The sequence below is a fragment of the Amia ocellicauda genome, chromosome 6, assembly GCF_036373705.1.
Source record: "Amia ocellicauda isolate fAmiCal2 chromosome 6, fAmiCal2.hap1, whole genome shotgun sequence".
NCBI lineage: Eukaryota > Metazoa > Chordata > Actinopteri > Amiiformes > Amiidae > Amia > Amia ocellicauda.
This window is the reverse complement of record NC_089855.1, coordinates 7,390,569-7,403,235: the sequence shown is the minus strand read 5'-3', so window position 1 is coordinate 7,403,235 and position 12,667 is coordinate 7,390,569.

Here is a 12,667-nt window from a genome sequence, read left to right as displayed (position 1 = left end):
AGTTGGTACTACTCCTTGGAAAACCCACAGCATACTAAAAAAGAACATCCCTCCTACGTGCAAAATGTTCTGTTCCAAAAATAACTAGGTTACAATGATTACTTGTCTAAAGATTCCTGTCCCATCTAACAGGCTTTTGCCCTCTACAACACCTCAATAAAGTACTGCGTTAGGCTGCAAAGCTGGTCTGAAATTCCCCAAAACAAAACATTCGACTCTAATTTATGGCGTTGAAATCCTCCCCCAGACTGGCCTGACGTAAGACCCGCTGTGAGAGATACAGTTAGAGTTCATTCTGAGCTGTCTGCACAACCCCCTGCGTGAAGCTGACATGGACAAAAACTACGAAAATAAAAGGCACTACGGTGCAGTATATCTATTGAATCTGTAAAAAAACTCCCATCCCTCAGAAAACCCAGGTCACTGATCGAGAATAGATACGACCTGAAGAGTCGACGGCTCCCGGGGTGGTACCGCACAGCTGAAGCTACAACGGACCACACAGAGAGGCCTGGAGGAGGGTCGGGCTGCACATCTCCACCGCGCTACATCTGACGAAAAAAGGCGGACCGTGGCAAGCGATCAAGGCGGATATTAATAAACTGGGAAAGAGAAGAGATACATTTGATCCTGCTGGAGTCCACAGGTTGTGACTGACACTCATATTAGGCCTAGTTTCTAGGTTTCCCCTCACCAAACAGTGCACTGGGTGAAGAGGGAGTCCTACGGGAACCCCGCTGGGACCTGCAACGGGCCTGTGTTTTGACTTGCGGGTGAGGATTAGTTTTTCAGCTGGCGACGAGGCTTATTCGGAGCATCTGGAAGTGTCTCCATGTGTTCCCATTAAATTTCTCCAGGGTGAGGCACGCCGACAGGCAGCCAGGTTCCAATAACGGACGATAAATCAGAGGAACGACAACAAAAGCAACAAACATGGTGGAGATACATTATTTATAAGTAGGCTAAGTTCCTTTTATAAAGTCTGGTACCGTTAAACGTTAATTAATAGTATGTAATCAGACTGTAAGTCATTATAATATTTAAATACACCTTTACGATGTACTTCCAGTTCATGGATATTCGAAGCCTTCTGTATTTGCTGGTTTTGTCATACAAGGTGTTGTGACAAAGGGAACTGAACCTTTTCACCCTGGAACAGAGGAGACTACATGGGGACTTGATTCAAGTCTTCAAAATCATGAAAGGCACGCACCTAGGGACACAAATGGAAATTGGTTTTCAAGGCATTCAAGACAGAAAACAGGAGACACTTCTTCACACAGAGAGGTGTCACAATCTGAACAAACTCCCCAGCGATGTGGCTGAAGAGACAATTTGGGAACATTCAAAAACAGACTGGATACGAGCACGATGGGGCGAATGGCCTCCTCTCGATTGGATGCTTTCTTATGTTCTTATGTTCTTAATGTAAGAACATAAGAACATAAGAAAGTTGACAAACGAGAGAAGGCCATTCGACTCATCGTGCTCGTTTGGTGTCCATTAATATTTAAGTGATCCAAGGATCCTATCCAGTCTATTTTTAAATGTTCCCAAACTTTCAGCTTCTACCACATTGCTGGGTAGTTTATTCCAGATTGCTTGAAACTTTAATTTAACTTTAATAGAGGTTTCTATAAATAATCCTTTGCACAAGAGAGATATACAATCTGCAGGATGTGGTTTTACATTGAACACTTCTTCATTGGTGAATCGCAGTGATCCATTGTTAGCAAACAGTAGGAGCGCGGTCGTAAACCCAGAGCTGGGTCCTACAGCGCAGCCACCCACAGATTTCAGATTAATGGATCTGTGCTAACGAGGAACAAGGAAAGCATAGTATCATTGGAAACACCGATTCCAGCACTCATTAAGTAATAAAACGCTTCACATATAACTGTTCCATTGTGTTTCAAATCCCCGTTTGACTTTCCCACTTCTCCAGAAGTGCACAGCTCTGGTCAACAAGGTTCGTATTTCCATGGCCTGAAGGATTAGAAACAGATTCCTTTCATTACTCCAACGTAGCACCTCTATTATTAGTCGCATCCTAGAGCCAGTAAAATGTGTAATTACTCTGAAAAAGGGACAACAGATTCTGTTTTTCTTAAAATCCCATATGGGTTTAGTTTACTGAAAAAACTAATTCAATATCGGTGTATCTTACAATATCTGTAAGACATTAAAGTGTCCCAAGCAGACGAGAGCCACTACCAAACTGATGAACAGAAAGAAACACCTTTTAGTTCTTATCAGCAATAAGTTCTCTTGGCCGGAAGAACATGCTACCTGTCGAATATACAATCCTGTTTCATGCAGTGATTGATTTGGTCAATACAGCTTACTGTGGAAATATGTCATACCAATATATTTATTATAATATCTGTTAGACTGCAATATTGAGTTCATGACATTACGGATGTGCCATATGGAACGAACCATTCCTAAAGTACGGGGGTGTGCAGATCATTCAGAGATGGCATACATAGAATGACCCTTGGGGCTGAAGCAGAGAAATGGATATGCAACCCTGAAGAAAAGGCTGACATTTAATATGACTGAAGCATCGGACCAGGAAACTGTCAGTCCTGCTTCCTTTATAAAGAGAGTTGGCAAAAAGCCTTTCTTTCAATGCTTTTTAATATAAAGGTTTGTGCTGTGACACATTATTCAAGTCTTCACTTCAGTATTCAAAAGTTTTTGAAAAGGAAAAAGCTTGAATATCCCGTTCTGTAAAAAAAACATTTTGCCGCCAACTTCATATAAAAACTGCACAAATATTTGATTGCTCTTCTTTAAGTGTCAGCAGTTTTACAGTATGCAGAGAAAGTGAATGTTAAACTAATTCAGTTCTGATTAAGGAATACATAAGAAGAAACTGAGAAGCCTGTTGTACTGTTGTAACCCCCCGCCCCGTAAGTCTGAGACCATACAGTTAAGATGAGCTAAGCAACATTGTTCTATTATAAATTTTCCACATGTGCATGAAAGTCAGATGACTGACTAAATAATAATAATCTACATGTAATGAAAGGATGTAAAAGAGGTCACCAGTGATATGGGTCATAAAAGAAACGATAGAAGTTATATTAAACATTTTAAAGTACTAAACTGTATTTGCAAGAAACTTAAGTCACGGTAGGGTACAAAATATATGCTAAATCAAGTTTCTAATTAATTATAACTGAGCACTGCTACACAGGTGAGAAACAAGATGATTAAAACATTAATAAGAAGTGCCAATCAAGAAAATGCATTTCTTGACACTTTTTTATCAATTGTGCTCCACTGTCACTTACAAGACTGTTGCTCCACACTGTAGTCATATGGAAACACATATGCATTTAATTCCTGTAGAGTAAGTTAATAGGAAATAGCTAATTTCAGGGTCAACATCTTCTTAAAAAAGAATGATCCTTCCTCTCACAATCCCATTACACATCTCTACCGAAATGTAAGACTAATGGTATAATAATCAGGTTACATAATGTCGTAATAAAGTCAAATATTTATAATCTTGTCAAACCGGCAGAAAATGATACACAAAAGCTTCCATGGATGATCATACCTGCCACTAAATCTGAAAGCCAGACATCTGCAACAACTGGGGACAATGTCTCTTTGAGTTCGACAACTGTGTGGAAATTGACTTAACAGATCTCCAGCTCTAGATATAAAAGGCAAGCATACATCCCGGAAATGCAGAGGATCTAAGACATATTGAAAATGATTCACTGTGGCCCTAGAAACAAGCTGATGACCTTCTCAAGGGTGTTTGAGTTGGGATACTGCAGCACATTTCTATGCAATCAGCAAAAACCCTTGCAGAATAAAGTCAAATAACACAACTGCACAATGGCAATCAAATATAGTACTACTGTTGAATTGAATGAGAAAGAAGGACATTTTAGAATTTTAGAACCCATTTAGAATTTTACCATTTAGTCAAATAAATAGATTGGATATAAGAAAATTGTACTGAGAAGCCTAGCAATTTTCCAATCTGCAAATGTTCCAAGTTCCATATTTAGCCTGTTTTAATGCCGTGTTTTGTATGATACTAACCAGAAGTGAATGTGAAACAGTAGAAGGTAAATCCTGTTAGCTATAACAATATTACCTCAAGTTTAAGACTGGCATAACTGTATACTTTGTTTCTTTAACCTGGAGGAGATGGAAATCCATTTCTCACCTGGCAAAATATTGTTGAAGTTTGATTGATTGATTCGCGTTGAGATTGAGTTTATCTTCCATACATCTATCACGGTGGAACGCCAATATGAAATGTATAGAGTTTAACCACACGATTGATAGCTAACAGTAAACCTAATCAGAAGATAATGTTGTCATGCCTCCAGAGGACCTGTTTTGAATCGTGAGGACAGTATGTTGATCCTCTCGTCTTGTGAGTAACACGGTGTGGCAAAGGAACTAGTTTTGTAGATCCTGTTCATGTCCCTTTCGATGACTTCACATTCAATACAATTTTGTTGAGAGTTCATTAGCACATTAGCAAAATACTCAATTAAAACTATACTATTGTTGATGGTCCTTCAGAATGCTCAGAACCTTTTAAAACACTCTAGTTCCAAATATCCTGTCAAATTAACAGATTTTTTTTCAACTGCTCCTTAAATGACTCAGGCAATGAGCAATCGAGGATTCAAAGTTTGTCATGATCTCATTTGTGAAATGTCCTTCTGTTAAATCACGAGCAACTGTTGTGGTTTACTAAAGTTCAAAAACACGGTTCTGCACTGTGCTCGATCTCCAAACAATGGTTGATAAATTAGAAAGCAAGATAGGGGGATTAAGCAAAAACTCATTAGTGGACGAGTCATCCATGAACTGCATTTACAGCAAATAGTTCATTAGTAACGGCAGGCTGTTTTGCATTTGGTAAATTGAATGGTTTTAATTAATAAAGCAGGTATGATTTACAATTCTTTAAACGAACAGTAACAGCACATCAGAATAGCACATGTTGCTTTTGGTACACGTTCAAGTCCATAGCTGGACTCTGTGCTTCCATCGGTGCAGATGAAGAACTGAACAAACTCTTCTGCTCCTAGCAGCTGTCGCACTTTCCGAGGCGGTGGTATGAGCTTGGTGGGGGATGACAACTGCACTCAGCCCCAGAGGTGGTTTAACTTTCCTTCGCGTTCCTGGGGTGTCATGGAGAAGCATCTCTGGGATGATCAGGAAGGACCGTTGATTCGTTTAATCAGTGGCAGAAGATTTGCCGTTGTTTCCAGATGTGAACTGGTGGGTGTAAACCGCCCTCATATGCTGTGATGACCTCAGAGCTCAAATAGCTTAGGGAGAGAAACCCAACACCCAGGGCAGAGAGCGATAAAAACGCCATGGAATCTGGGTCAATCGAGAAACTGGCAACCTGCCTCTTATCATCGATGATCTGTGGGGGAGACTTTAACGCTGCATAACTAGGCATAGCATAGAGTGATAATGTGAAATTTCAGCTTGATAGAACGCTTGGAAATCGTCTCTGATAAATCGCTTACCTCAGCAACTACAGGAGTAGGCCTTCGAGGTAGGGATCAATGGGAGATTTATGAATATAATCTAGCCTTGCCGAAGCTATAGACTCCCTGTAGTGGGACAAATGTTTCCCTTGTCAAGGGCTGTCAACATGAGAATGTTAAATCAACACGTGAATCTGAAAAGTCTTCCTAGTCTATCATACTAGACCCTATTCATGGATACTTCATGCACAGAGAGAGAGGGACTCTTTACTTTGTTCCTTTTGAATGCACAACATACGTCTTATGTGGATTATAGTCTATTGAACACAATTGAACATGTCTTCAATGCATTATTTTCATGATGAAAGGGGAAAAAAAGCTATGTTCATGTTATCTTTGACATGAGTCTTTATTATCATTCCTATTGTTGGTGAAAGTCAGGTTTTGCCAGAAACTGCAGACATTGAGAATCATTGCATTTCCTGGTACCAGCTTTAGAAGTGCATATAAGTAGATGCAAATAATATATCAACATTGGGCAGATTATTAAGATAAATAACTCATAAATAGCTCTCAAATCTGACATCCAGAAATACTACCTGAAAGCATAGCACAGTAAATTAAAATAGTGTCAATAGTTCTGTTGTAAAATTGACTTCAATGGGAAACAGACTTCACCTCTGATTTCCTCACCTTTAGCACACAAACCCCCTCATTATTGTTTCAGATTTGAGATGTTTTCCAGAATTCATGTTAATTTGGAACACATGTACTCCCAGTCAAGCTTTAAAGCCGGGGATTGATGATTTAAACATTTATGCTGGTGTGAAATTTGTTCCAAGTCAAAACTGAGATTCAGATGAATGTTTTTGCCTCGGAGATGCAAGGAGTTTGATCGCATGGGCCGAGTGATGGCAGTGGTTTGGTCAATATCACCTTGACTCCCCATCAGGCCTTGCAGCTCCGCCTTAAAGCAATCTGTCACAGCGAAATTACCGTATCAAAAGTGCACAAGCACTTGGTGAGGAACTGAGAAACCTCTGTCTCAGATTATTAGGATCCTGAAAAGTACACGGGCGGATTAACTCGTCTGTACTATCCCAATTTAGAAACCACCAATCAAATGTAACTGGTGTAATGGTTAATACAATATTCAAAACACCATATACTCTGTAAACCCCTAATAAAGAGGGGTAATTATGACTTGCAGAGAGGTTTTATAATGAGCCAGTGCTTTGTGTTTTGATTACTTAATTGCATGTAATTACCCTTTACTTAAGTTTCCATAGAGAGTCTTGACTGACATCCTGAGGTTTCCAACTGAAAACCACATTCGGTTGTTCTCATGAATGTTGGAAGGCCTGTGTTACAGGAACACAAATATTACCTGATAGTGGCTGATCAATGTCTGAAGGAAGAAGGGAACTACAGACAGTATCTGCAGTTGATATTGAAGGTTTATTCCAGGAAGCATAAGAAACATGTTAGGAAAACTATGTACTATGTATGAAAACTAGAATATCACTTTCCTCAGCCCCCTCCAGATCAATGCACAAGTATTTTTTTTAACTAAGCTTCACAATAATGTTCTTTCATAACTGCCTTGCCACTAATAAATACACTACCCCTCTTTCTATTGAACCTGAACCTTCATTCTGTGTGTAAGTTAGACATGAGAGCAGACACGATGTCTAAATGTCATTCAGCCAAGAGGGTAATATAACAAAACACAAAGAGGTCATGTCTCAGTTCACACTAAACATCTTGATATTTTGATATTGATGGGTTTCATCCCATAATTAGTACTACATACCTGGCTCAGCTACAGCCAGCAGAGAGAGAGGAAAGACAGAGATTTGTATCGTGTATCAGAGTACATGCTTAAAGCAGCAAAACACAACAGTATCATGAAATGTAATCTTGGTATGGTACAGAGAATGTGAAGTACATGAGTCAGAATATTCCTGTAGGTATACAAGTCAGGAATTGAAAAATCTATATTTTTTTATTGGATGAGGTCATATCTTGGGCGGGTATTGATTTTTGTCTTGCGAAAGTAAAGTGTGCTCGTTCTGAGAAATTGTTTAGATGGCTGATAACACTTGTATAATATGGATAACTTGGATAATTGCACTTGTAATCTGAGTTTGTGTTTATACTATATTGCGTTCTAAAGTAATTTTAAACAAGTATAATCGTCTCAGAGTAGATGTATTAAAGATCTCACAAATGAAAACAAACAAACAGACAAAAAACGGCATTGAAAAGGTATCGCTGCCCTCACTCAGGACACGGGACATAGCACACATTAAAACAAACGTTCAGCTCAGCTCAGGGGTTTTCCAGGGATGATTAAACATCAGGGATTCTGTAGGCGAGGACCTCACTGAAATCATGAATTAAAAATTAAGGAAACTTTGACCAGCCCAGAACCTCATTGTCCAAATTTCCCAGCTGCTTGGCAAGGTGGTGATCCTCTGCTATGAGTGTGTCACCTCCCTGGAATATCACCAGGGACTTCAAACTGCCCCTCTCAGCCACCATGTATCCGGATATTGCCACGGGGCATCTCCTAAACAAGTGATCAGAGACACAAACACCGCCTACTGCTGACACCAACGCAGCGCCGGAGGGGAAGGTTGTCTGGGCCCGGGATCAAGCCGGGATTATTGGCACAGCAGGCAACCTTGTAACCAGCACGCCAAAGAGCCCAGACTGCCTGGCAGGGCGGTTTCTGGATCCCGCCTCCGTCCAGCCCCTCTGGAAGTGCACCAGGGGTGTGGGCGTCCCTCTGCTACATTTAGGATATTTCTTTTTGGAAAAATTGTGCTGAGGGTAAACTGCTGCTTTTGGGGAATACTCACTTTATGGTTCGGTTCAATTGGGCAAAGAATATCCTTGAGATAGACCTTTCTCTTTTCAGGAACAACGTTTTTATAAAGTACACACCTTTTGCAGAATATTTTGAACAAAATATCTGCTCTGATTATATGGTCTCATAATGCTGTAGGATTTGTTATTCTGTGAATTGATCTTTATGGTTTAAGATGCATTAAATGTCTCATAGACACAGTCGGTGGGAACATAATGGATAGGGTTAGATATTGGTTGCTACCCTAAAATTATGTTTCTCTTGATTCCTCTTGTGACATTATATTGATGTTGTGAGAATGTTTATAGTTAAAGGATTAAGAAGAGCCTTCCCTTAACAAACAGAGATCTGTCATTATGAACCCACAAAACCATAGTAATGAGTGTGTACAAAACGGCTTCTTTGAGATTTTAGGATAAAGGAATCCCCCCAGATGGGACAAATGTTGCTGTAAATCCACAAAACTGCATTACTTATTGAATCCCTCGTTTATTTCCAGAAAAGGGTCTCGATACTAATTTACTTCTTTAAAATTAGCAAAATTAAAAGCTTTCAAGATTATAAACTCACAGCTGAGGATATCTTTGCTTCCGTATTAGTTAATGTCCATAAAGCTACACTTACAAATGTGTCTGGTGACATTTTATTAGACCTTTAGTACCATTTTAGGAGAAAAAAAAACATAGAAGTATATGAATTGATCAGAACTAAATCAGTTCTCTCCAACGTGCAGAACTGTGGTAGTAGAGGCTGCATGGCAGTTTACGGTATACAATAAAATAAGAGATTAAATCCTTTTCCATATGGACTACAAAACTTAGATTATCTATGATTCCCCCTGTATAAAGTCAAACAGCGCTGCATGAACAGTCTGCGTCTATAATTTAATGATGGCTCAGCTCAAATGCTATGGTGGCCTCCGTCCAACACCCAGTGTATGATGCTAACCGAATGCTGCAGACCCTTAGAACGTCTTACATTAACCATAACTGAATCTAGTGAGCTAATGGGGGACGTCTATTTCGATCCAGATGTTTCCTCAATTAGGAAGAGGAGAGCAAAAAGACGTAATGATTCCCAGAGCTCCATTTCTTACACTGTAGACATTACAGGTTTTACTTTAAACTTGGCTCTGTACCTAGAGCAACCTACTTTCAATCCTGTAGTGGCGGCCATTCCTTACACATTTGTCATTTGTCCTCTGTGCATCTGATATAAAAACACAGTACCCTCTTTCAGCCTTCAACCGTTGAATGTCGGCCTCGTTTGCCATCCTCTCCATTTTGATTAATTCCGAAGTGCAGTTTAATGAACATGAATATAATTGCATCAGTGACTTCTCCAGACACTGCATGATAAATTCAGAGTGCATACAACTATACGGCACAGTTGGCTTTTAATTGTAACATTCAGCATGATCCATCTTGTGTGCAGTGGATACAAGGAGCCAGATGTGTTGCAGAGAGCAAATGCAATAAAATAAATACAGTACATTCCCACAGCCGTAACTGTATGGCCTGCCTGGGGTTCACTGTTGTTTATGTGACATGAAGGGTGGATGAATGGTTTGCGAGAAAACGTACGACCCATTTCAATTCCCATTTGTTTTTGGTGCAGTCTTTTTTAATACTTAGGACTGAGATATTGGACTTTTCAGTCAAGGGAATTGTTGTTGACATTCAGTTCAGGCTTTACCTGTCATAAGAAAAAGAAATGTCCAGTTGCCTTTCTAGTATCACAGATGGTGATTAGTCAAGGCTACTCAGTCTGATGTTTAATTCCAAACACTCCAGAACACTTGGCATTATCTTTTGTTTCATTGCTGTTGTCTTTTACACTTAAAACATGTTTTGGTGTAATAATCAAGGGGTAAAACTATTCCAATGTCAAAAGATTTATTTTGTTTCTCATTTTATTGTTTGTCTGTCCGTTTCACAACCTAAACTATGTTTTATACTAATTTCTCTCCTGGTTTCTGTGATGTGCTTAAGGCGATGTAAAATCCGAGAAGGCAGAGTGTGGCAATGCTCAGCTCCTTGTGATACAAAGCAGCAGCAACTATTCTGTTGTTTCCATCATCCGTTATCCTTTGTGCTGAACATCCAAACATTGTGCAGTTGTTCTGTTCATTTTTTTTTAATGGAAACCTGCTGTCCAAAAACTGAACTTCCTTCACAGGGTTCAAGCATTGAAAAGGTGACGGCTCGCTGTACAAAGAAAAACCCGAAGAGTAAGACAAGGCCTGAGGAATAGCTTTCGAATTAAATATGAAATTAAGCAGTTGTGTGCTGACACAAAACATGGTTGGTTGCGTATGGATTTTCAATCAGAGGGCTTTTTCTTTTCTCTTTTTTGTGGTTGGGGTGGGTGCGTGGGGGGCGGGGGGGTATTTTCCATAATGCAGAGGTTGAATACAAGTTTCCAGACACCAAGATAAGTAGAAGAACACACAAATAAGATGCAGTTTCGTTCAATTACAGCAGCTCTCCATGAAAAAAACAAGCCATGAAGTAAATTGTGTTTCGTAGGTGTTTCGATCCAAACTCATTGGTTTAAAGGCATCAGTACAAACCATATAATATTGTAAAGAAGCAGATCATTAAAACACGATTACTTAGAGTAATGAAACCACGATATGTGCCAGTGATGGGCAGTGTAGAAAAGGGCCAGTATTTAATAGTCTAATAAATATCTTATTGCTGTATTTCTGGAACCCGGTACAGTTAAACTACAACATGCTTCAAGTTATCCCAAAGCCTCACTGAGAGATGCATGATTGCTAAAGAAACCGGATTAGTTCCCAAGCTTCTGATCCCATATGGTTTATTTTTGCGGTTCCTATAATGAGGGGAACTGAGAAAATGACTGTTTATCACCCAAGTTGATTATCTTATACTTAAAATCGAGTTAGTGCTCCTTCCCTCTCTCCACAGGGGGCAAAAGCACGAGGAGAACATCAAGGGATTTGGTGGAAAATGCCGTGGAGGCGTACAAGGTATGGCCCCAACTTGCATCTAGTAACAACCGTACAGACATGGGGAGTCTACCAATCTGAACCAGCCAGCCTGTGGTCTGCCACAGGCACTTTCGGTAGTTGGTGGCCTCTCACATCTGCTCCTAAGCAGGGATTAAACATTTACATCTTTGTTTTCCACCACATTCGTGGTCTTGTAGACAGCCACACATTTCTGAAGTGTCATCATCTCGATTCATTACACCAGCGCTATTGACTAAGATGGACCAGCTGGTTTTCATGACTGACCCGAGGGACAGGAGATTAGAAAGATAATAACTGGATCATGAGGTCCTCTGGCCTGCTCGTGACCCAACACCAGAGACAGTGACACGAGGGTTCGAGTCTCCTTCGGCTGCGTAGCGCCCCACTCTGGAACCCACTTCCTGTCGCCGTGCTGCGACAGGGAGACCGGCTTTCTTCTCCTTCCAACATCAATTCAAGATGCAGATGTTTCTTGCTTTTGCTTAACCCCTCATCTGTCTTGTAGGGTCTTAAAACATATGTTATCATATATTGCTCTGATCTTAGCCATCCTGTTTTGTTTTCTCTGCGCTGTAACCTTGCTTTTTTACATTCAATTTGTTCGTCTATGTCTAAACTGATTCAAACAGAGTCCTACACATGTCTGGTTAGTTTTTGATTGTACTTCGTAAATTAGATTTGAACTCATATTTAGTGTTGTTAATTCTCTAGTCTGTATTATTATTAAGCACATAACATTATTATACCGTTGTTTGACTTGATTTAAAACCTACACATAGATGTATGGATTGTTAATTTCACAGTTCTGTTCAGTAATATATTATACACAAAGTCACAATGGAGAAGCATACAATATGGAATACCTGCTTTCATGGCAGATATATTGTTCGACTAGTCTTTTTCTTAAGGTACAATAGGGTAGAGTGGTCTCGGCTGTGAACTTCTTCACTATTCTGTTGACCATGTTTGGATTAAAGAATTTCCCATTCGACACCGTTGAGATAAAGGCACAGAAACGGTCATGCCTTTAAAAAAACTAAAAAACTCATCCCTTGATCTGCCTGTCCAATAGAGTACAGCTGCTCATGTCTTTGTGTCTTTTTTCTCCTCCTCCAGTGGCAGGCTATGGTTCAGCTGGTTTTTATTATTTACATGTTCTGCTTGGCAATGGACACAGGACTCAGGGACTGTAGACCAAGGCCAGAGTTACATCTACGTAGTTAGTCGACTCTTCAATGTCCAATTCGATGATTGCATCTGGTAGTATCTTACATTGTTTCCGAGTGCTGATCTAAGCACTCTGTTGCTGTTGTG